General features: G+C 45.6%; 1 protein-coding gene across 7 annotated transcripts in view; it reads right to left on the bottom strand.

Annotated features, from left to right (window-relative positions):
* Positions 1–6813, bottom strand: part of PTK2 (protein tyrosine kinase 2) — a 404029-nt gene extending 397216 nt beyond the window's left edge. For 6 of the 7 annotated variants that reach the window (XM_077166685.1, XM_077166687.1, XM_077166686.1 and 3 more), the window contains exon 1: positions 6708–6813. The gene's annotated coding sequence lies outside the window, so the exon portion shown is untranslated. The remainder of the gene's footprint in view (positions 1–6707) is intronic. The other variant, XM_077166683.1, reaches the window with a different exon arrangement.
* Between the last annotated feature and the right edge of the window lie 16683 nt (positions 6814–23496).

Below are 23496 nucleotides of genomic sequence, written 5' to 3'. Positions count from 1 at the left end.
TTTGCAGAGGTGAGTGAAAGTTGAATCACAGGAAGGGAAAATTTCATACATCCTCCAGGTGGAAACAACTTTCTTATTGTTTGGAGATTACAATACACTTAATTTCATCTGCTTATTCCTAATCTTTGCCACAACTTTCATACACTTAGATATTCCTTACATCATAACCACCATACCACACCCAACAAAGTCCTTCCCTTCAGACCTGAAGTCTTCTTGGAGTTCTTTCCAATGCTCTCACTGATCTGTATTCAATTAACAAGTTGACAACTCAAAGAAAAGAGGCTCTTTCTTCATTGAATAATTATTTACTGACCACATACTAGAATAGTATGAGGAAGCTGCCAGGGGGACAGGGACACACAAGCATCCTAAGCTGTGTACAAGGTTCTATCTGCAAACAGGTGCACCTAACTTTGCATAAGATACAACAGATAGAAGGCACATCATCGATCCCATCTCTGTACATTATTTAACTTCTATTTAATGTTTTTCTTAGGGGGAGAAAAGGAAAAAACCAAAGGCTAAACAAAATTAAATTTAGATATGAATTCAGTGCTAGGCATGAAATCAGTTTCACACAACAATGCTTCGTTAGTCACCCTAAGGCTTGGCAATCACCCTGACTCTAGTATGTGCTAGTCAATTTTTCAGCACCAAAACAAAAGCACTAGGGAACTTGTGCCTTAAGTACTAACATGTGTACACTTTCCTGTTATCTGCCAAAAGCCACAAGTCCAGGAGCCATACAAACTGCCATCTCAACGTCAAATTTTTCCAAACCAGGATTCAGAAGAATTAAGCAGGCTCAGCACAAAGCATTCAAAACCTGTAAGTAAAAGTGCTTGTGAGGACTTCTCAAGATTCTGAAAAACCTATTTAAGATTCCTGAGGCGAGGGCAATCTCATTAGCAAATCTAAGACGTCAAAAAAAAAAAACACACACACACACATTCATCTATCCCTACCACTTATGACTGATTTTTGCCGCTTCAACTAGCATTGGCTGTAAAACACTCTAAAGCAGCAGCTCACAAACGTTAGCATACATCCAAAGCACCAGGACAGCACATTAAACACAGTTTGCTGGGCCCCACCCCCAGAGCATGCTTCAGTGGGCTAGGATGGGATCTAAGAATTTTCATTTCTAGTAAGTTTGCTGGTGATGGTGGAAGCTGCTGGTCCTGCAACCACTCTGGAACCCCTGAAAACAACCTGGAGATTACTGGACCACGTGTGGGTTTGAGGAAAGGAGGGCCTCTGCCTCACAAAACAAGAGTAAGGATAATTCCCTAGGGAGGAGTAAATTTCAGTAAGAGATTTTATACTTAAATGCTGACCTGCCTCATCTGAGTGAGGGTATTTGACCAGTCACTTTCAAAATGTTTTGCGTCTGGAATGGCAGCAAAGGCAAGGGATACAGTATTAGGAAGACAGTGGTTGTTTTAGTTTTCAGGGCACAATGTAAAACCCTTGCTAGCATCCAGTGAATTCCGGTGATTAGGGAAAGATACATCCAGAGCTTCCAGATCAGTATTCAAGGGTGCTTTTCAAATCCCACTCATTTTCTGTCACCTTGAGCAACTTACTAATTCTGCACTGGGACGTATTCTAATGAACAATTTGTTCCTATAAGATCAAGTTCTAGAAAAAAAACAAAATAAAATCCACAATTTTCAAAGAAAATTTCAAAATTGTAAAGGGGCAGAAGAACACATTTTCCTCCTGACCCAAGTTTGGTAATACTAATTATTTAAAATAATGCACACAAAGGTGAAAGCACAGACAATCTGAGTTCTGCTCTGGTATCAAATCCTACGTGATTTTTAATAAGATTCTTCACCAAAGTAATTAAGTTGACAGCTGAATGCCTCACCAAGGTTCCTTCATGCACTCACTAGATAACTGTATGTCAGACACTGGGGATACAAGAGCAAATAAAACAAGGTTTCTGCCTTCACGGAGCTGACATTCTTATGGGAAGACACACGATCCACTATAACACATATTATAAAATGGTTTAAGCCCTTTTGTCAGTCCAGTAAAGACAAGCACATGGAGGTTGGGTGGAAGGAGACGCAAACCCAGCAGCACAATGAAATCCAAACCACCAGGAGGCAGGACCTACCCAATACAGGACATGGGGACAGAAGGGAACCCCTAGGCACACACGACCCACATACAACTTCCCACTGCAAATAGCAGAGCAGAGAATAAACTGATTCTTACAAAGCAGGACAGAAATTCTAAATCAATGAGGATGAGCACATTCACGTCAGGAAAACTGATAAAGCATCAATGAGTGAGAGATTATAAATACCAGGATTTACTTCAAGGGGTTCCTATCTATGTGAGGAGAAATGTGCTGCCTTTTTTCCCCCTCAACTTAGGTTACACCTTGCTTTCCAGTAAACTGTGTTCCCAATCACTGACAACATGGACCGATGAAAAAACCGCCTGAAACTGCCTAGATTACCAAAACACTTCCTGAGACACACAAGAAACACCAATCACTGCTCTGTGCATTGTACATTTTTATTTCATTTTAAATTAAACAATTTTGACAGATTCAATAAGAAGTCTTCCTGTACTGTGCAGGCCAGACCAGAATTTCACGAGCTGAAAGCATCAGATTCAAACTCAAAATGTGATTAAACTGTCCCAGACACGCAATAATTTCAACGTACACACTATTTACTATTACTTTAGAGGACTGGCTTAAGTTTTAAAAGGCTGCTGCTTTCCTCGTCCAGGAGGTCGAACCACCATTTGTGAGGTGAATGACCCTGGGCAAGCTACTCAAACTCTCTCCACTTCTCGAGTTTCCTCTCTAAAATGAACATATAAATAGTACTCACAGGTCTTGTGAGGAATAAAGGAGAAAGAGCATGAAAATGGTTATTTATAGAAAGGAAATAATACCCACCAAAAACCCACAGCACATAGGAGTCACACAAATGTTACTTTCCTGCACCTATCAATGGATAATATTCAAATGCATAATTCTAGTCACTCACTTCCTTTCCTGGAAAATGAGTTTATAGTAAATGGCAATGTATACCAGTAAGATTTAGATAGGACTTTTTAACTGAATTCAAAGTTTATAAGGAAACACTTTCATGTTCCTAAAAACAAGTAAATTTTGTGATGATGCTATTTATGTTTTTCTGAGAATTTCAGCTAAATGATAAGTTACCAGGAATACTGTCACTCAACCAAAAACATTTTGTCTATAAACCATTTTATTAGTGTTTATGCCAATCAGGCTACAGTTAAAAGAGTTACAAAAATTCCACTTAAACTTAAAATTGAATTGAATTGTATATGATAACTTGAATTATATTTCTATCATAGGACCAGCTTTAAAAAACAAACAACACAACTGTTACAGATAGCAACAGAAGAGGTTGCTCTATTACTTTACAATCAAAAACATTTAAGCAATTGTGAATATTTGGCATCAAACTTAGAAATTATCAGAAACATTCTCTCTTGCTTTTTGGTAGACATGAAATGAAAAACTTTGCAAAAATATTGGTAGAGAGAAAAAGCAATAAGGAGGCCTCAATAATCCATTAAATACAGCTTACAGAAGTCAAAAACTAACTTCCCAATGTAGCTTAGTGAAATACAGGTGCACACAAAGACAAACTGGAATTGAACTGTAAATTCATGTTAATTACAATGGGACATAGTTTGCCTGTAGTAATCTATTCTTCAGCATTTTCCATTCCAGTCTAAGGAAGAAGCAATTTAACATTTTAATGCTTATTTAATTCATAAACTTCTTAAAAATACATTACTTTGATGCAAATAACGTCACTTATTTTTCCCAAATTAAAAATTTTTTTATTTAAAATAATTACAGAAGCATCCATAAAAATCCTCAAACCACCCCTTCCCAGAAATTTATTGCTAGTTATTTAAGGGTTTTATTTTGAGTGAGGGTAAATACTAATGAAAATCTATTTTAAGCTACAGCTTTAAGTAAAAACAAAGTACTACAAAACCCAAACTTTTTCCAAGCTTTTTTACTAGCAGAAACAAAACAAATTCACTTCACAAATATAAAAACAACAGAATTTTTAATATTACTGAAATTTGAAACAAGAATTATTCTAGGTGAAAATTTAAACTGAATGTTTAATTTCAAAGTGAAAGATTTGCATATTGTAATGACTTTGAATGCTACCTTTTGCTACCTGTGAGACAATTTCATTTTACCAAAAAATACAGAGAAAAAAGTTTCCTTAAAATCTTTAGAGCCACAGTGGCTCAGCAGGCAGACTTCTCACCTGCCACGCCAGAGATCTGGGTTCAATTCCCGGTACCTGCCTATGCAAAAAAAAAAAAACAAGTAAAAAATCTTTAGAGCCATGAAGAGAATTTTAATCAAAACATCTTAATTTCTCCTCTACTCATACGAAGTAACTCAAACTAACTTCCAAAGAGGAGCTATCATTTTCAAATTTTTCTTCTATTTTTAAACTACATTATAGAAAAATCAAAATGTCTTCTTCAAGACCTCATCAATAATTTTCAAAGGGGAGAGCTGGGTTTAACAACACAATTTCCTTATTCATACAATTTTTCTAACTTCCTAACAAGAAAAGTTACCTGCACTAGCTGAAGAACATGAATTTTGAGGATTGGGGCATCAAGTTTGATAATTTCCAAAAATGGGAATGGAGTGTTATAAAAAAATTTAATTATAAGAATTCTCCAACAGTAAAAACAGTTTCATTGATCCTCACTGCTGTCTCATTAACTTCCGCTTTTCCCACAAATATTTCATCACTGACGCATTCATGGAACTTCACTCCTAATCTAATATTCACTTTCTGAGACTGACAATCTCAAAAGGGACTTTTAAAAACCCACCTCCCCTGAGGCTTTTCCCCATTGTCCTGTACCCCAATTTTCCTTACCATAAATACTAAGTTTTGATTTCCATACCACATGCTTCTCAGCACGTCACCTTTGAAAGCAGCATCTAGCCTCAGTTTGTCTACACTGTGTCGTGGCCTCCTTTAAAAGGGAACGTGTTTAAGATAATTTTATCCTGTATTCATTGTTAAAGTGGATTATTTGATAAAATTCTTTATAAGGTAATTTTGTCATATTTGATACTGATGTTTCTGTGCATTTAGTAGAACTGTTCAAAATATATGAGCTGTAGGTTCAGCTAGCTTTTCCCCTCCAAAGATAGCCAAATATATGAAGTGCACACACTCATCAAGATAACAGCAACACATACCTCCTTACATTTAATGCATTTAAATACTGCAAGATTTTAAAAAATGAACTCCATAGTACAACAGGAAGAAAATATCCATAACGTAGTTCAACAAATATAAGTTGAAAGCCGTTTATTTTTATTTATCTTTTAATTACTTCCTCCACCATACTGCTGTCTCAGTTTTAAGAGGTTTTCAAAGACGGGACTACTTATCACAGCGTTCAACCATGTCATCTCCAAGGAGACTAACTTCATTACATGTTTTCCAAAAAATAAAATAAAATAAAAATAGTAAGGATGACGCTCTGGTATTTCATTTCCGATAGAAATGGCCTGACTTTTTCCACCAGCAAAAAGTTTACACAGTAAATAAAGTCCCAGCGACGGTCAAGTCTTAAATACAAATTCCCGAACTCTTACGCGGCCTTCAGCCGAACGTATTTCAACCAGTTCCCTTAATTACTACAATATTACTATTATCTTAGTCTCGACTGCCAAAAACCCAGCTGCAGGCTAACGATGCAAGAATGAGACACTGTTGTAAAGGCTCAAAAGAAAGAAAGAAAGAAAAACAACTTTGCCTTCAGTGCGTTTAGCTACAAAATCCTGGAGTTAAATAAGACCAACAACCACAAAAGACCCTTCCTTCTGAAAAAGAATGGGGCGCGCCAAAGAGAAATCGCCAATAGTTCTTTCACCTAAGCAGGCAGCAGTGGGGCTGGGAGCCGGGGGCGGAGAGAAGGAGGAAACTTGTTAAGCACAATGAATCAAATGATCTGAGAGCTGGGCGAAGAAAACCTGGGGACGCTCCGCAACTTAAGCGCGGCGGGGTGCGCTGCCGGCACGCGTCCAGGGCCCGCCAGGCAGGTCCCCGGGAGCCCACCCTGGCCTCCCCGTGGGGCCTTCGGGAGGGAGGGTCGGGCCGAGAGGAGCCTTTATTTCGTCTCGAGCCGACCCTCCCGACGTCCCGGTGGACCTCCCTCTTCCTCCCCTCTTCTCTCCCCTTTTGTTTTGGAGGCGTCCTGTCCGCTCCCGCGGAGGCCGGCGCGTCCTCCCGCGCCCCTCAGCTCCTGGCCTCTGCGCGCCACCCTGGCCTCTCCGCGCCCCTGTCTCCTTGCGCTCCCCGCTCTCCGGCCCCCGGTTCTCCCCGCATCCCCGGCCTTCCCGTTCCCTCACGAACCCCCCGGCCTCCGGCGCCCAGCCCCGTTCTCCCCGCATCTCCGGCCTCACCGCGCCCCCGGCCTCCCCACGCACCCCGGGTCTCCCTGCGCGCCCCCCGTCCTCCCGGAACAGCGGCCCGCGGGCTGGAGCCGCGGGAAGGGTCGGTCTCCGCCGCGCCCGCCGCCTGCCCCGGCCCGCCCCGGCCCGGCCCTGCCCCTCTGCCCGCGGAGCCGCGACCCTCCCAACCACCGGTTCCTAGGCAAGGCCGCCACCACCCTCCGCCGACGGCCCCGCGCCCGCCACTCACTCGGACCCGCGGAGGCAAAGGGCGACGGCTGCGAGGCGGCCCCTGCCGATTTCCTCCCACGCTCACGCCGCGGGCGCTCAGCGGTCCCGGCCCGAAGGCGGCGGCGGCGGCGGGCTCGCGCCCCGGGGCCGTGGCTGCGTCGGCGCGGGCTCGCGCGCGACAGCCGGCGGAGGCGCGCGCTCCCTAGCGTCACGCACGCCCGCCCCCGGCCGGAGCTTTCGACTCGACGGTAAGCGCCCTCCGGCAGGACCGGGCATGCGCGCAGCGGCCTGCGCATGCTCAGCGCCGCCCTGGCCCGCCCGAGCTCGGCGCGGGTTCGTGGATGGGACTTGGCCGGTGGCCGAAGGCGGCGGGCGGGCGTGGTCCCCGGCGGGCGCAACGCTGTGGGCTGGGCCTGGGCCCTGAAGTTGCGGGCCCTGGGTCGGCCCTGGATTTGGGGAGGATGCCCGCGCTGGTGCCCTGGGGTCCCGCGGGCTCGAGCGGACTCCGGAAAGCCACTCGCGCCCTGTTCCTTCCCCCCACATCCCAGAGGCGGGCTTTTCCGGAGAGCCTCGCTCCGCAGCCGGCTCCATCCCTGCCTTGTCTGTGTTCTCTCGGTCTTCACACCGACCCTAAAAGCCTCTTTTTGCCGATAAAGAAATTGAGGCTCAGAGAACTTCACAATGGTGTGTCAAGGCTAGATCTTGGAACATGGGACTGAAAGGGGCTTTAGAAGTCGTCTGGAATTAGATTATCTAAATGAACGCCTGGGATAGGGCACTGATCTGGGGCCCGCTCGGCCCCTTGTTCTCTAGGCTTGACAAAGCATTATCCGGAAGGAGAAAGGGGAGAAGTACGGCCCGGGATCTGGGATTTCCAAGGCGGAGTGCATCTAGGCTTAGAGCCGGCATTGGGGAGCGGTCGATTGGCGTGACTGGAGCGCGAGGGAACGTGGAGGGGTTAAAAATGCTGGTGGCAGGGGACTTTTAAGTCAGGCATTGGTGGCTAGGGAGCCTGCGGACGCATTCGAGCAGGAAGTGATATCTGATTTGTGTTTTTGAAAAAAATGACTCCGGCAGCCTCGCGGTGGGAGATGAAACTAGAAGCAGAGTAACTCTCACTTTGATGGTGTCATTTTGATCCTGGCTGCGAGCCCGAGTGCAGGACAGGCATAGACTCCTTGTGAAAGGTGAAGACTTATCGCAAAGCCAGCGAGTGTGGACCAGGGACAAGAGCTGGTTTTGAGGGCCCGGTGAACAGAGCTGCTTCGTTATGTTCCCAGGTAATATAATTCCACCCTAGTTATCTCAAAGTCTAAGATACACTTCTGCTTAGCAGGACTTTCACCATGTTGAAAGTGTCAGGGTTTTTTAATTCTTAGCATAGTTTTGTAGAGAAATATATTAGTTTGTTTCCGCTAGATAGAAAAATTGAAAAGGAATTTTGTCTTGGAAGTGGACCTCAGGACATTTGCACTTGCCATTTACTCTACCTGGGGTTCACCTCCCTCTCCCTGGAACTTCTTGTTCCGTCACTTCCTTCAGGCTTGTGCTTAGATGTCCCCTTATAGATATCAACTGAGCACTCTATAATAGGAACCACCCTCTATCCACCACCCTTTCACACACACTCCTCCTCCTTATTCTGCTTTGTTGTTCTCCAAAGCCCCTGTTGTTCCCCACCACCATTTCTTCTTTGCCCTCTTCACTAGAATATTAGATTCATTAGGACAAAGACTCTGTTTTGTCCACTATTGTATCCCTGGCACATAATAAATATTTGTTGGGTGAGTAAATGAAGCTTTGGGTGATGTGAAGTGAGATATTGTTATTAAAACTATAAGAAAGGAACAGGAGATGGGGGGGGGGAGATAAAGGGACAAAGGCAATCACATTAAGGTTATCTTTGGGGGAGGGGTTGCAGTGAGTTGGGTGGACTAAAAATGGCCACCAATTCTTTGATGCTCCTACCAACAAGAGATGGAATCTATTTATTCACCCCTCGAATCTGGCAGATCATATAGCTTGCTTTAACCAACAGAATGTGTCCCAAGTGATGTACAGATTATGAACTTAGGCCTCAAAGGGCAGTACAGCATTCGATTTTACGCTCTTAAAATGCTACCACCACGTGAACAAGCCCACAGTAGCCCACTGAGGCGGCCACGTGGAAGGGAGCTGAGATGTCCTAGCTGACAAGCTGCCAACTTTCAGGCACGGCATGGCAGTGACACTTCTCCACACTTCTCCAGGCCATCCAGCCCCAGTCAGGCATTCAGCCAATTGCAGCCACATGAGACCTGGAAGAACAGGCCAAATTACCAAGCCATGGAAGTGTGAACAAATGAAGTAGTCATGGTTTTAAGCCACTAGGTTTGTAGATCAGTTATTACTCAGTAATGGATAAGCAATAGATTGTTTCCTCAACAACGTGATGATATATTTGAAATAAATGTTCCTGAAAGGCAGCTATAATTAATAAAAGAAACATATTGGGAAAGAGTAAAAAAGAAGTGATACAAATAAGGTGGGGCAAACAGATTGAAACGAGATAAGAAAGGCCAGCGTGGGAATGGCAGTAGCTGGTGCTTTAACAGATCCCCTTTATGTCTTGGACACACTTCATGGTGCCCCAGAGTTCAGGCTTGGGAGTGAGATGAATGATGGCACAGATGCAAGCTGCTGTTCAGCCATTCACCGGCTGTCTGATGCTGGCGGATTCAGCAACCACTCTGAGCCTCAGTTCCTCACCTGTAAACTGAGGCTTATAAAGGATCTGCATAAAATCAGGTTGTTCTGGGGAGTGAATGAATCATCATAAAGCACTTAGCAGAGTGCTGGCACATAATATGCCCTGGGCATCGTAGTGACAAAGAGGGGATATTCAAGGGGCTGCCCAGAGCATAGTGGTAACAAAGGTTACCTTTTACATGGGGCCTGTGGGTCAGACCTGTCTACACTGGCTCTAAGTGTGATAACCCCACAGCACAAAAACTATTGTTCTCACCCCCATTTTATAGATTTTTAAAGGTGACTCAGAATAAAAGAAGCATAAGCTGGATAGCAGGGCTGGAATACAAGGCCACATCTGTCTGACAGCTAAATCCTGTGCTCCTTCCTATCCTCAGGGCAGCCTCTGCTATACTCAAACCCCATGTGAAAAACAAAGCAGGGAACACCATTTGGCTTCTCCCCTTCCTGCGCCAGATGGGCGGTGGGCTGACCTTGTGTGGGAAGCTTTCAGGAAGGGCTTCCTGTGTGGTGGCAAAGCAGCTGCACTGAGCCCTGGGAGCAGGCCCTCCTTCCAAATCCCCCTCCTCCCTACCCCTGGTCTGATGCAGGCTCGCTCCCGGGAGGGAATCGCTCAAAGCAGGGGAAGCAGAGACACACGTTAAGGATGTGCGTGGATGTGCAATAATGGGGGCATATGTCACAAGGAGACGCTGTGGCCTGGGTCACTTTCCAACCCTGACCAGCCTGCAGACCTGTCCATAGACGCTGGAAGAAGAGAACATAGGAGTCAGGAGAGAGACCCAGATCTAAGGATACTTAGATCCATGTGTGTTCCCTGGGAACTCAGGCCTGTCACATCCCCCAGGGATGCTGGCCCTCACCAAGACAGGCCAGGAAAGGGGAAGCAAGGAGTGGTGGGCAACCCAGCTGCCCTAAGCAGGCTGCTCAGCCTCTCTGGGCCTCGGTTTCCTTGTCTGTGAAATGAAGACCTTTTGGGTCATTGGGAGGATGGAGGACATGGTTTGAGAACCCCCAGCCCAGAATAGGCCCTGGGGAAGGTTCCCTCTGTTCTCTCTCCCAAAAGGAAAATGGAAGGGGTAGGTGGCCAGGCAGAATGGATGAGGGCAAAGGGTGCCCCCTGGGGCAAAAGAAGGGAAAGTGAGAGGGGTGGGAAGACAGATTCTCTTCTGAAAACTCTATGTAGAAATTAGGTTCTAACAAATGATAATGACCACTGACTCATTATGTAGTAATTCCCTTTTAGTTTCTGGCATATTAGAATAGCTGGAAGGAAATATGTGAAATTGTTGAATTGTAATCCAATAGCCTTGATCTGTGATAATGATTGTATAACTATATTATACAATTTTATCATGTGACTGTGTGATTGTAAAATCCTTGTCACTGACACTTCCTTTGTCTAGTGTATGCGTAGAAGAGTACTAAAATAAAGACAAAATAATAATGGCAGGGGGTGGAGTAAGGGTTATGGGATGTTTGGGTGGTCTTATTTACTTGTATATATATTTTTTTTAGAATAATGAAAATTTTCTAAAATTTATTGTGATGATGAATGCACAACTATATGATGATACCAAGAGCCATCGATTGTGTACTTTGGATGGATTATTTGGTGTGTGAATATATCTCAATAATTTGCATTTAAAAAAAAAAAAGCTTTGCATAAAGACAAGATAGCCCCTGCCTTTCAAGCCATGGCCACAACTAACCTGTGCCCCCAAGAGGGAAAAAAGGCCTCAGTCACTGTTTCCTAGAAAATTCTGGGCTCACAGTATAACTCAACTGTATATCAGGTTTGACTGCAAGTTTTAAACTGCACTTTCCATGGGAATTTAACTTAGGGATGTGGGCTATTAACTACTGTAAGTGCGGGGAGGGAGAGGCTTGCCCATCCACGGGGCCAGTGGTGTGTGTAGTGGGCACCTCTGCCCCTGGGGGGTTGGCAACGACTCCTCTCAGGGTGAGGAGCAGTAGCCCTCACGCTCATGCAGGCTTTACCCCACCCCCACCCAATTCCCTGCTCCCATCCCCCATCCCTGCAGGGCATCCCTGGGAAAGGTTCCCTGAGTGAAGGCTAGCTGGCCCTGGAGCAGCAGATGCAGAACCTTCACCTTGTGCAGTCTGTCCCAAGGATATAGCCCCAGGCCCGGATCTCCGGATCACTGCCCAATCCACACCCCACCCCAATCCTTCCCCTCTACAGTGCCCAGCAGGCCCAGGCCAGGGACAGGGCCTCTGGACACCTCATTTGTCCGGAACTGACAGCTAAGGCTTAACCCCTAGTTTATCCAGAGCTACTGTGGACAACGCATCTACCTTAAGAGAAGAAAAGATCCACATTTGGGGGGAAATTCTGCCCGAACCACTTATCTCCTTTAATTTTCACAACAGCCTTGGGTAAGTATTATTAAGCGCATTTTACAGGTGGGTAAACTGAGGCCAGGAGGTGATGTGTACGCAGCAAGTAAGTGGCAGAGCCAGGATTCAAACCCAGATTGTCTGACTCTCAAGTCCATTACCCTCAGCTGCTGAGTTCCTCCACCTTCCACCGCCGACTGGTCACCCTTGGACATCCAGGAACTAACCTGAGGGAAAGCAGTGGAGCATACATGCCTCCTGTTTTGTATGGTGAGTCCACCTTCATCTAGTAAAGACCCTGCAGTTGCAAGGATTCCAACACTTGCTCCACCTGCTGAAACGATGGTTATTTTCTTGATCATCTGCATAATTCTCTCTGGTCTTAAATCCTCGTGAAAGGTCTGTCCTGGTTGTGAATTCTGAGAGCATTCTGATCATCAGAAGGTGGCCTGTGTTCATTGTTTCCAGTTTTTATGATGTAAGAAAATTGGAAGATTCTGATTCCTTTCTTTCTTTAGGCTTTGTTTTTTCTTTTCTGAGCTCCATTTTCTCGTTTTCTGTTTCAGTCATGCTTTTGCCTTGTACTATTTCTCCCTGGTCTAGCACAGTGCTTCTCAGAGTATCTGTAGTGAGAGAGGAACCAGTTCCTTTTTCTCCCAACCCACTGATACTTTCATAAACTGCACTAAAAATGAGTTATTAGAAATAAAGATTTTTAAAAAGCAACAATAAACCAAATACAGGCCTCAATTTTTAATTATTAGATTCAAGGGAAATAAAACAACTCTGTCAAATTGCTTTGAAAGTTTCCAAAGACTCTGAATTCCTATACTTATCACAAACTTCCAACAGTGTGCAGCCAGCTGTGGCTCTGTGTAATAATCTAAAAGATTACAAAATAAAGCATGAAGGTATTCAAGGTGTACAAATTTGAATATGCTTTCACCAAAAAAGTATAAGTTAAAGGAAACAGAAACAATAAAAAAATTAATATTTTCATGTTTGTTCACAAAGCAACTGTTTTGCTTCTAAAATATTGCAAATGTTCTATTGAATGAAAAGTTAAATACAAATTAATGACTATCAAAATTTTATATTGAAGTTTAAAAAAGCTGAAAATTGTTAATGGTTTGATATTACAATGGAGTCTTACTTAAATTTGTATAAGAGCCAAAATTATTTGCATTGTTGTATTAATAATCTCCCATTCACCCATATAAAGAATTGGTATCACTTTTACCTGTGTCCAGCACACTTCCTGGCCTGTCTGGAGTTCTAGATAAACGGTGGCTACTGTTTGGTTGGTGAAAGGGACAAGGGGCAAATTAATATCCAAGGAGAGAGACGCAGACCTGCCTGGCTCACTTGAGGGGACTGCAGTGAGGTAACAGTGTACCAGGGCCCCTCATGACACTGTGGAGCAAGCCATGGTACCCCTGAGCTGTCAGGGGCACCAGCAGCCACAAAGGATCCAACACGATCTGGCAACTGCAGTTCCTGGCATGAGCACAGGAACCTGTATTCAAATTCTGGCTTGGCTCTGCACTGTCTTCCTTTCTGGCTCTGGGAAAGGCAGTTAGTTAGTCTCTCTTAGCCTCGGTTCTCTCACCCATAAAACTAGAAAAACAACATTTCTCTCTGTCAATACTCCTTCACTTGCAAGCGACAGAAATCCAACCGAAATAACTGAAGCAAAAATAAGTATATCTGATATGTGGAATGTATAAAGAACTCCTACAACTCAATAAAAAGACAAATAGTCCAATTAAAAAATGGGCAAAGGATCTGAAGAGACATTTTGCCAAAGAAATTATACAAAGACAAAAAAGCACATGAAAAGGTGCTCACCATCATAGTTATCAGGGAAATGCAAATCAAAACCACAATGAGATACCACTTCACACCTAGGAGCATGGCTATAATCCCAAAGATAATAACAAGTGTTGGCAAGGAGGGTGTAGCAATCAGAATCCTCATACATTGCTGGTGGACATACAAAATGGTACAGCTGCTTAGGAAAACAGTCTGGCAGTACCTCAAAAGGTTAACATAGAGCTACTATATGACCCAACAATTCCACTGTTGCTTATATACCCAAGAGAAATGAAAATGTATGTCCACATAAAAATGTGTACATGAATATTTACAGCAGCATTATTCATTACAGTCCATTGATGGATGAATGGATGAATAAAATATGGCATATCCCTACAATGGAATACTAGTAAGCCATAAAAAAGAACAAAGTACTACAACATGGATGAACCTTGAAAACATCATGCTAAGTGAAAGAAGCCAGACATAAAAGGCCACATGTTATGTATATGATCCCACTTAAATGAAATGTCCAGAGTAGGCAAATCAATAGAGAAGGAAAATAGATGAGTGATTGCCAGGGTCTGGGAGACAAGGAAATGGGCAGTGACTGCTAATGGATAAGGGGTTCCTTTTTTGAGGATGATGAAAATGTTCTAAAATTAGATGGTGGCGATAGTTGCACGATTCTGTAAACATAGTAAAAACTATTGAATTGTGCAAGTAAAAGAAAATAAGAAGGGGAAACTGACTCACCCATGAACTTCGGGCTCAGGCACGCCTGAGCAAATCTCTCAAGGACTCTCTCTCCATCTATCTCAGCTCTACTTTACAGTCACTTGCTGTTCCCTTTTGAAGACAAAATGGCACTGACTAAGAACAGTTGCCATCCTGGCCTCTCAGCAACCCTTGCAGAAAAGGATTCCTCTTTTTCAACAGTTTCGCCAAAGTCTCAATGGCTTTGATTGCCCAAGTCTAGGAATCATGCACAGTTCTGAACCTCCTGGCCTCACCCAGACCACCTGGATATGAAGTGGCAAAGGGGGTTGCAACCAGTAAAGAGAAGGAATATTGCTCAGCCAAAGCAACAGATATCCGGCCTCTGTCCCTACTTCTGCTAACAGGACCCCATTTCCCCTCAGGAACATGCCTGCTCACATTTCACGTGGTCCTGACAGGACTGCGACATAGGGGCCTGTCTAGGGGGTTAAGCAACTGTGACTTCACCTCCTACCTGGCACCAGGAGTGGTCACTCTCTCTCCCAGAACTGGCACTCTCTCTCCCAGAGCTGGGACTCTGGGGTCTAGCAGAAACAGAAAGCAGTTCTCTTTGATGAGAGGATACCTTCTCAAAAGCTTGCCCCTGAGCTCCCACTGCAGAACACTCCAAGCTTGTCTGGCTGCCACTTCTGGTTTTTTGGTTCCGCGGGCTGTGCTGGAGCACCCCTCCCCCCTTTCTGGTTTCCCTTAAATTAGCCAGAGTTGGTGTCTGTTGCTAACTGATAGAAACACCCACCCCGTGCCTCAGGGTCTTCGGCGACCGTCCTTGGTGACATAAATACAATTATTGGCACATCATAAGCCCTCAATTAAGAATAGGTTGCTATTCGCCCCCCCTGCCCCGAAAGTGCCTTGGGGACATTTTTATTGTCTAAAACACCTTGAAGTCTGACATCAACCATTCAAAATCAGGCCTGCATTTGGCCTGGATGAAGCACAGTGCTGCCTTGTGGCAAGAAATTAGACAAAATGAGGCAAAGAAAGCTTCTCTTGCATGAAAAGAGCCAGGTAGCAGCAGGCCTGAGAGAAGAGATTGATCGATCTAGTTATAAAGCTTGAAATCGCACCCCAGGTCTGAAATTCCATTCCTTCATTCTAACCAGGTGCCCAGAACCCCTAACATGCGCTGCATAGCATGCAGAGCCCCAGGTTGCTCGGGAATGGCCGGGAGCAGACAAGTGAATAGGTAATTACGACCCAGAACAACCCAAGCTGTTTTATTGCAAAGATGATGTTTGCGCTGAGTCTTCAAGGCAGACAAGGTCGGGGAAGGACATCCCTGGCAGAGGGCCTAGCATGGGGAAGACTGGCAGTGTGAGAGGACACGTCCTCTGGAGAGGGCTGCCAGTTCAGCCTGGGGGAGAGAACACATGGGAATGGAAATCAGGCAGTACTCAGCCCCTTGGCTAAGTGAAACAGAACCCAACCCTAGAGATCTTAAGCCAGAAGTTTTACCAGAAAATGTATCCTAAGGAGTAGGCTCAGTTCTGATTAGCAGAGGCCCTGCTGCAATAGGGGATTGTTCTGACTTGGAAAAGAACTCCAGATGTAGGAAGAAAAGACTGATATAGAAACTGTACATCCGTCAGAGCCCCATCAGGCTCTCCTGATGTTTCTACTCCATCTTACATAATTTCCATCCTCAAGATCATCTCTCTTGGTCTAGGATGGCAGCTCGAGCTCCAGCCAGTGCACTCACACTCCAAGTGGGAGGCCATTGGAAGGAAGAGGAACCAAAAGTCGTGCTCTCCTGAAAGTCCCATCCCACACTTTTGCAGGGACCTACTCCCCTGACCACATCAGTTTCAAGGGAGGCTGGGAAATGAAATCTTTTAGCCAGCAAATTGCAAATCTGAAAAAAAAAAAACAAAAGCAAACAACAACAGGGGAGCATGAAGCTGGGGAGGCACAGCGGGCTCAGTGAGCCAAAGAAAGGTTGGAACAGCAGGATGGACTTGGGGCAGGGGCCTTCCGGCAGGTGGACACACACAATGGTCAGGCCCTGCCAGATGCCATAGGCCTTGTCTTCACATCACTTGCCCAATATTCGCAGTCCCAGACGTGAGCAGCCAATCAACTGACCTCAGTCCCACAACTGTGCCTTGGCTACCACTAGGAGGGAGACAGAGAATCCCCTGCTCAGTTTCCACAGCCGGAGGCAGAGTGTCCACTCCCCAGCAGTCTCATACTGTGGGAGGAGGGGCCAGTATTGGGCAAGTGTCCACCATGAAAGGACACTTTGAGTCTTACAGAAATTCTGCGTCTCTGAAGGGTTTAGAGCCTTTCGGTTTCAGCGTGTGCTCTGTCTTCCACTAGTTTCCCCTGCATTCTCTCCCATCATCTCTTTCCCTCTCTGCTCTTTCCTTCCCACCTTTCTAGATTTCTCTATAATTTCAGTTCCACTGAGCTGGGATATTAGGTGGTTGGAAGTCAATGAGACAATCGTGGAGCTGGACAAAAGAGGCAAGCATATATTGAGCTCATAACATGTTAGATTCCATAACAGGTGCTCGCATCCAATTTCATGCTGGAGTTAGCTATGCTGGCTCATGAGAGGTGATGCGTCAACATTTCGGATTTTGTGAGCTGACTCAAAATCAAAATGGCTTTAGTTTTGATTTTGTCAAAAATCCAATTATATAAATTTACAAGTAGATAAATTATATTAAAAACAAAGGTAATTCACAGTAAATGGATATTGGAATGTGTTACTGTGGGGGGCGGTGCGGGCAGGGGCAGTCCTTTTTTCATTAACAAAACAATTGTATCTTATATAAAACTTACCAAAGTAGCATTTCATTTTGTGAAAGACAACTGACCGATTTTTTTGAATAGGTGTTACCTAGTTTTTCCTTTTGGGTTGTTGACTGATCAGTTTGAATAGGTATATTATCTGAATTTTATAGTTGACCCAAATGTGAAAAAGTATACATGAAAAGTAATTATTTTCTAGCTGTATGAATGTAAAATACTTGCAGATAGTGTATATATTGTGTAACATACATATATTTAGTCATAAAACAGATAATTGAAAAAAAGGTAATAGATATTCAAAATGCATCATTTCCTAATTATTTTACTATGTACTAGTGTCATCTATGTTCTTATCTATTATCTGTATGGTGGAAGCACTATATAATGGTGAGCTCCTGCGCAGTTCTCCCCAGCCCCACATTCAGCAATGCCCCACTGGTAGCTTGAAATGGGCCATGCTGGGAGTGTTTACACCCTGGAAATTGGAAAACTGCTACAAATTAGGCTCCTCTCCCCCTCAACAGTTATCATGTCCATCTGCATGCTATCTCAGCAAATGAGAGACACAGAGTCGGGATTGGGAAACAAATAGTCCAGCAAAATAAGATTCCTTCTAAGCATATGTTCACTCCATACCGTCTTTTCCCATCCTCTACTGTGACCCTAAACGATCATGGCTACAGCTGTCATTTTTGAGCTCTGTTTGATACCAGGCAAATCAGTTTTTATTCTTTCATCACTGCTTTCAAGTTAGGTATTATCATCTCCATTTTATAGATCAAGAAACCAAGACACAGAGGGGTCAAGACTGCCCAGTGACAAACCTTGTGCTCCTTGCCATAAGGCCTCTTGGTGTGGACCTGCCACTTTCGAAACTGAGACAACCCAGAAGCCAGTAATGATTTCATCTGACATGTTGCCACTTTAAATTACAATGTGTCTGCATATCTACCTCTTCTGCTTTTTCTAAAGTGTCATTACTTCTTTGGCCTGAGCCATTTTCCTTTTCATCTTCTCCAGCTTTATGCTATTATATTTAACTGTGACGATGATAAAGCCCCTTTCTTTAAAGTTATCTAGCCAAAGCAAGTGGTAGTTTATAACCTTCACCAGATAATTAATGCATGTGACAACCTGCAGGCATTGCACATACTTCAGCAACAGGGTTTGGGAGGCGTTCACAGGCAACAGAGCTACAAATAAATTACAGGAGAAAGGGTTGTACCAACTCCCCTGAAAATGATAACCCTCTACAGCTGCCTTCTAGTAACAACTGTATCAACAGTGTTGGGAAGGAGTATGACTACCCTAGGGGGGAAACTGAGGCAAAGCAAGGTAAGTGGCTCACTTGTAGCATTCAGCAAGTTAGCATCAGTGGCATGTGGGAAACACAGGAGCTCCTCAGCAGCAGACCCAGCTAAGAATGGGGCACTTGTGCCAATTCCAATGTCTATTCTGCTTCCCACAGACACATCTGAAGTAATTAGGAAAGTCTCCTTAGCTTGGGTCCCTCTGTCCTGTCCCCAGTGTCCCATGGCCAGCCTGGAGTCAACTCAATGTTCATTCAGCAGCCCACATGTATGCCACTGCAAACTTTTTCCCCTGGCACCTAAGGTCCTTCTCACTCTGGTCTTTGCCCACCTCTCCAGCCTCCTCTCCCCCATGCCACCCCATCAGTTCTCAGCTCCTCTGCTTCTGCTTGAGCTATGCCTGCCCCAGCCCCAGTTCTTTGCCTGGCCAGTCCTTCTCATCCTTCTCAACTCAGCTCAGTTCCCCAGGGTATCAGTCAGGGGTCTCCAGAGAAACAGAACCAATAGGATGTGTGTGTGTGTGTGCACGCGTGCACATGTGCATCTATGCGTCTGTGTGTAAAGAGATTTCTTTTTTTTTTTTAGGTGGATGGTTTAGGAATCAAACCCAGTTCTCCTGACTGAACCACCCGTAAGAGATTTTTTTAAGGAATAGATTCACATGATTGTAGGGGCTAGCAAGTCCTAAACTGATAGGTAGGTCAACCAGGCTGGAAACACTGGCAGGATTTTTATGCTGCAGTATTGAGGCGGAATTTCCTCTTCTCCAGGAAACCTCAGTTTTCGCACTTAAGACCTTCACCTGGTTGAAGGAGGCCCATCTGCATTTTCAAGGGTAATCTCCTTCACTTAAACTTAACCCCATCCACAAAATACCTCCAGTAAAGCACTTAGGTCGGCCTTCGATTGAATCCCCGGGTACTGCAGCCTAGCCAAGTTGACACATAAGGTTAACCATCACATACAGTCTGGATTCGATGCTGCACTGACTCGCCTCTATGCTCCCAAAGAACCCCAGGCCTAGCTCTATCACCCTGTGCTTTTGTCTTTCTCCTGCCCCTCCTCACCCTGCCTCCAGCTTGGAGTTGAAGACAAGGACCCTTTCTAACTTGGTGTCATTGGCATCGAGCCCAATGTGCCTGGCCCCCCACTCCCTTGAAAACGGTACCCATCTGCAGATGGCCTCTGTGGTCTTTACAGCAGCCGCACCTACAGGGCTGGCAGCTAGCGTGACCACCGTAAGTGGGAAACTGAGGCAGAGCATGGGGAACGACTTACTTGCGGCCTTCAGCAAATTAGGGCATGAGGGAAACAGGAGTCCTTTGGCAGGACCCCTCCAAGAACTGGATAATAGTGTAGTGCTGAGTCTGGATGACCCATTGAAGTTTCCCTGCAAACAAGAATTCTCCCCACACAATTGCAAATACATTGTTACTTTCCATCCTTTGACTATTTTGTATTTCTTGACTTGCCCAAATTGTAAACTCTTTAGGATTAGAAACAAAGTGACTTACTCTCTGCAAACATGAGTTTTTCTGTCTTTAACTTGAGAGAAATGTCTGCCTCATGGAGGGTTATGAGGAGCGAACAGAGTATATTGTACACAACTTCTCTCCAGTCCAACAGCAGGTAGTAAAAATATCCGTTGGTTGAATGCAGGAGTGTACAAACGTCCGTGGCCATTATTTAGGGCCTGCCCAAGTTTGTAGTTCATCTAACATGCCCAGAACAGTCTCCAAGAGTCTCTGAATGTTCTATAAATGGGCCTTGAGGATATCTTTATATAACAGAGAAGCTTGTTTCTAAATTGGCAGCCGGGAGCCGCCTCCACGAGGGACGAGTGAACTCTGGGCTTGCCATGGTTGGTCATTACCATCTCCACCTGGAACACACCCAGGTGACTCAGTTGGGAGGAAATGCCACCTATGCCTCCGGCACAGGAAGAAGGCCAGGATCTTGGCCAGCCCTGACGGGGCAGAGCCGCTGGCTCCTGGTAAAAACAGCCATGTGGGTTCTCATTTATCTCAGTTGAAAGAACACGGGCCTGGGACCTGAAGCCCCGTCTCCCGGCTGACAGTGCCACATCTTGCTCAGCCTCACTTTCCTTACCTGCCGAAGCACAGAGGACTCAGATGGGCTCTAAGGAGGTCCCTCTGCTCTGAAATCCTATGCATTCACAAGAGGGTGACATTTAGTCTGTGCCAGGCTATTAGCAGCTTCTGCTGAAAACTCTCCGAGAGCAAGGACGAAGCCTTGTTCTCAGTCAAACTGTAAAGCCGGCAGTGGGTACTCAATAAGTAAATAATTTTCCCTGTCTTATAGAGATGCTTTAGGAGAATACCCATGACGCCCCCACCCCATCCCAACAGAGGGACTTATAGTAGCCAGCAGATTTGTTGGACAAACAAATCTCTAGGCTCTTGGCATTATAAACCAAACTGAGCTTTTCTGTGGTTGAGCCCAGAGCCCCAAATCGGTCTGCCAGAGGCAGGCCTGGAAAAGGCACCCTTGACAAGGGCATTTGGAACAAAGGGATGCTGAGTTAGAATAATTGCAGGCACAGGTGTCCATAAATGCAAGTTTGTGGGATAGGACTTGGATCTAAAAACCAGCCAGAACTGCATGTACTTGTCACCCTAGGAACCTACCCCCTTTGGTGTGAGTGGGTGGCCTGTATTTAAATTTGTGGATCTGTCTGTATTTCTGCAGGGAACAAAGATTTTGAGAGCTGGAAGGGATGTGTCATCCCCTAGTCACTGATATGCCAAGGGGAGGATTCTTGTTCAAATAAACACAGTGGTTTGCCTTCAAGGCCCGGGAAGCTGAAACTGTGACTTAGGCTGCAACTTGGAGTGACAGTGTGTATACTGCCTATCGTGCCAGGCCTGGACAGCCAGGGCATCTTTTCCCTTCTCTCTTCTTCTAGTCCATAAACCAAGTCATTGAGCATCTACTATGTGGGAAACAGTACGCCAGGGGCCATGGAAGACAAACAAGTTGAAGTACCTTACAACCTGGGAGTTAAGTAGGTGCCAATGGCACCCATTGGCCAGGGCAGACCATCAAGCACAAGGAGGCCAGGTTGGGGGCAGAGCCTGGGCCTAGGGGAGGAAGGGCCTTGGGGGGCAGTAAGTGATGATTGCTATGTCTTAGGGTATGGTCCTGGGTCCCGCTCTTCTCCCCTCATTTGAGGGTTCCTGCTCTCCCTTGGGTTCCCACAATTTCCGTGGTCTCCCTGCTCTGATAACCCGTTTTAGTCTATTAAAGCTGCCGGAATGCAATATACCAGAAATGGAATGGCTTTTAAAAAGGAAATTTATTAAGTTGCAAGTTTACAGTTCTAAGGCCATGAAAATGTTCAAACTAAGGCATCCAGAGAAAGACACCTTAACTCCAAAGAAAGTGCCGATTAAGTTCGGAGTTTCTCTTTCAGCTGGGAAGGCACATGGGGACGGCTGCTAGCTTTCTCTCCCAGGTTTTAGTTTCATGAAGCTCCCCTGGGGGCATTTTCCTTCTGCATCTCCAAAGATCCCCGGCTGTGTGGGCTCTGTTGGCACTAAGAAACCTGGAACCTGTGCCTCCTCTATTTCCCTCTGTACTCCCACCACCACCCCCCTTCATCCAGGCCATCACCAGCCTGCTGATATTACCTCCTAAATCTTTTCCAATCCATCCCATTGGCTCCATCTTTATCAAAGCTTTCCTCATCTCCGACCTATATGACTGCAGTGGTTTCCCACTCGAGCCTCTTACTCTCCCTGCACTGCTCTGCACTGCATTTTCACAACCCCCCATCCAGATTCCCTTGATGGCTCCCAATACCTCCCAGAAAGTCCTGAATCCTAGTCCATGAGGCTTGATTCGTCTCGGCAAGGTCATCCACCTGGGTCTCCGAGCTGCCCCTGTTCCTGTCATGCCCAGCTCTGTGGTTCTACCTCTGTACCAGCTAATCTCTATCCGTCAAGGAAATTCCTTTTGTGTTACAATGAGCCAGCGTCTGCTTCTGTTGCTTGCACCCATGTAAGTATGACCGACCCCCTCTCTCGTGCACTTCCTGCCCTTGGCACTGCTGGCCTCTCTAAGCCTAACCACGTGGCAAGGCACTGCATCCCTCAGGGGGCCTTTTTCTTTGCTTCCGCTCTTCCTCAGACTTGCCGCAGGACAGTGACAGTCACACTGGGTACAAGATTCAGAGGCAGAAGCTTCTGGGTCTCTGGGCCTGGTGGACCTGATGGCAGATATTTTGTCTCCTTGCCTCCCACCTGTTTATTTTAGGGTCCCTGCAAGGACGGCCCCCTCCCAGCCTATGTCCAGTAACATTTAAGAGAAAAGATGGTGTTGAACGCTACCATCCCCACCAAATAATGTCTGCGAACCCCCCACCCCGCCCCCCTCCCTTCAAGTGTCAGGGTCCAAAGCATAGTCTCCTCCAAATGAAAGGGAAAATACTCACTGCCTGTTATCAGATTCTCTCCTCCCGGATCCACAGCTGACCAGTGCTTGACAAGTTGCTCAACTCAAAATGACTCAGCATCAGGGCAGGGAAGGGGGAAGAAGGCACGCCTCAGAACCCCAAACAGCTGGAACTCCATCTCCACTCTGCTGCCTCCTAGCTGTGTGACCTCCAGCAAGTCACCTAATCTGAGCTTGAGTTGCTTTCTCTGAAAATTTAGCATTGTGATACTTCTTTATAAGACACTTTTGAGGAGGGAGCAGTGTATTTCATATAAGGTACACAGTAGGTGTTTGATAAATGACAAGAATTGGTGGTTCTTGGTACATAGCAATATCCCCCTCACCTCCTAACCCTTGGCCCCCACCCCAGATTTTCTGGGATAACCCTTGTCTGGTTGCTGAACTGTGAGGCAGGGAGTTGGCACTGAGCATGCCCTGTTCCACATCCCCTGCCTCCTTTCCTTTCTGGATCTCCTGCTTGGGGTCACTAGCCTGCATGGAAGGGGTGGCAGCAGGTGGAGTTTATAGGGCAGGCCCTGGCAAGTCCAGATAGGACACGTTTAATTCTTAATTGAGCATGTGGTG

The sequence above is a fragment of the Tamandua tetradactyla genome, chromosome 6 (genome assembly GCF_023851605.1).
Source record: "Tamandua tetradactyla isolate mTamTet1 chromosome 6, mTamTet1.pri, whole genome shotgun sequence".
NCBI classification, from domain to species: domain Eukaryota; kingdom Metazoa; phylum Chordata; class Mammalia; order Pilosa; family Myrmecophagidae; genus Tamandua; species Tamandua tetradactyla.
This window is presented reverse-complemented; position numbering and strand designations above follow the sequence as displayed.